This window comes from Olea europaea, chromosome 8, assembly GCF_002742605.1.
Source record: "Olea europaea var. sylvestris chromosome 8, O_europaea_v1, whole genome shotgun sequence".
NCBI classification, from domain to species: Eukaryota; Viridiplantae; Streptophyta; class Magnoliopsida; order Lamiales; family Oleaceae; genus Olea; species Olea europaea.
Genome location: NC_036244.1, coordinates 8374436 through 8376957, shown reverse-complemented (window position 1 = coordinate 8376957; position 2522 = coordinate 8374436).

Sequence of the window (2522 nt, the reverse complement as noted above, 5' to 3'; positions counted from 1 at the left end):
TTGCCAGCGGACTCTGTTCAAACATGGCAACAATTGGAACAATTATTCCACGCTCAGTTTTATAAGACTGAGTCTGAAGTTACTTTGGCCGATTTGGCGAATTTACATCAAATGCCAAACGAATGGGCAGAAGGTTTCCTCCAAAGGTTCAAGACAGCAAGAAGTAAATATTTTGTACCTTTGCTCAAAAAAGAGTTTGTCAAAATCGCTCGAGGTTGTTTGAGCTTTGATTTGAAAAAGAAATTCCAAGACAAGGAATTTACTGACCTTTTCCAATTGGGCGCGAATGTGATTAGGTATGAACGATTCATAAGAGAAGAAGAGTAGATAAAAAATTCTAGTAAGGGGACTTATTATAGAGACCCAAATTTTGATGTTCATACCATCAATAACGAGTCATACGATCAGACCGAAATGTGTTTGGCCGAATTAGTCAAAGGAGACACATATACTTGTCCTATAATGGCTAAGCCTAGACCATCAGGCAAGGATGAGCCTATGAAAGATGAAAACATAAAAGCTAGAACGTTCTCATTCGATGTAACCAAAGCTGACCTTATATTTGATAAATTATATAAGGATAAGCAGATAAAGCTGAGCGATAAGCATAAATTGCCAAACCCTGAACAAATTAAGGGTAAAAAATATTATAAGTGGTATAATGCATGGTCACATTTGACTAACAATTGCTTCGTTTTTCGCCATGTGTTACAGGATGCCATTGAATCAGGACGAATTACGTTCGATGATAAGAAGAAGATGGCAGTGGATGAAAATTCTTTTCCACAACCACTTGGAGTGAATATGGTGACGTCTGATTTCAAAAACAAGTTGTCAAAATTCAAGTTGTTTATAGATGATGGAGAAGAAGACCTTGGACCACATCCCAGTGTCTTTGAGCGTATTAAAAGGAAGGAGCCAAAAAAGGATGAAGACGTCTTATGTGCAAGATGTAATAGAGAAGTGAGTGGGAATACGAAGAAACCAGGGATATAGCAGCATCCCCATCACCCTACTTTCTTCCCAAACGCTCAGCATGGTGGAGGGAAAGGTACATCGTTCTATAAGGGACCGGCTTTTAAGAGGCAGTTCAGGCCGGTAAATAATGGGAGAACATTCAGGCTGCTACCTTGCCAACCAAATGTATGGCATTCGTTCCAGTATAATACAGGAAAGGCGATACCCTTCAACGAGATGACTAGAACCCAACAAAGGCGTTTCCAACAAAATTATGGACGAATGATGAGGCAACAACAAGGAGTGCCACGTCCTAAGGCGCCTAAACTACTCGAGGTAGCCAATCAAAATTTTCTCAAAGACAGTGAAGAGACTGGTACAGATGAATCAATGAAAGAATTGCCAGAAACTTCTTCTGGGAGATCGAAGTTTGAGCGAGACAGAAGGGATGGAGAAGATCCAGATCAGCCCCTTACTATTCAGTTCGGTACGTTACCACCTCCCGTCATGGCTAATAACTATTTACTAGCCAACGAGTTCAAGAATAAAGAGAAAGAAGAAGAAGAAAGAGAGGATAACGAAGGAGAAGCTTGCGTGCTGGAATATAAAGAAGGCCAGACTTCTAGAGAGACCTACAATGGTGAGGAAGATGATGGTATGACAGACATTGAAGAGGAAATCGACCTGAAAGCAGAAAGAAGAAGAAGAGAAGTATCGTACAATACTTTATTGAAGCAACTACATCGAGAGAGAGTTCGTGAAGTAGACTTATTGGGAGAACCATCTAGGCATTTTTTCAATTTTTACGTGCTGTACGGGACACCCAAAAGGAAGAAGAGAGTGCCTCGCTCTGAAAAGTATGGATCACCTCCAACAATAATGCCTCCTCCCACAGGTTGGGTAACTGAAGATGAAGCATCAGAAAACAGTAAAAAGGAAATTCAGGAGACAGAGGCTTATTGCGATATACTGCACGTTGACTTATCACAAAAGGATAACTCGACAGAGGACAAGCAGGAAGTAGAAATAGAGGTTGGCAAAAAGGTTATTTTTAAGCGGCTAGCCATGAAATTGACTAAACACTTGAGGCCGTTTTACGTTAAAGCTCTAGTTAACAACATACCTGTGGCAAAAGTGCTTGTCGATAATGGAGCAGCTATAAGCACCATTCCATCTAGGATGATGAGGAAATTTGCAAAGACAAAAGTGGATATGATTCCAACAGAAGTCATCCTTACAAGTTTCAATGGAGGAGCAACTGCAGCTAAGGGAGTTATGTCATTGGACATAACTATAGGTATAGCTACTAGGACCACAGTCTTCTTTGTAATAGATGGTCCTACTAGTTACAATGTGTTACTAGGAAGAGATTGGATACATGAAAGTCGCTGTATACCCTCATCGCTCCATCAATGCTTGGTTTTTTGGAATAACAAGGGTGAAGCAGAGGTGGTGCAGGCCGATCATAGGCCTTTTGTAACAGAAGCAAACTCAGTGGAAAGGTTCATGTACGAAAGAAACTATGGACCTGTCAGGGTAGTCCAAGATGGGGAAGAAACTCAGAT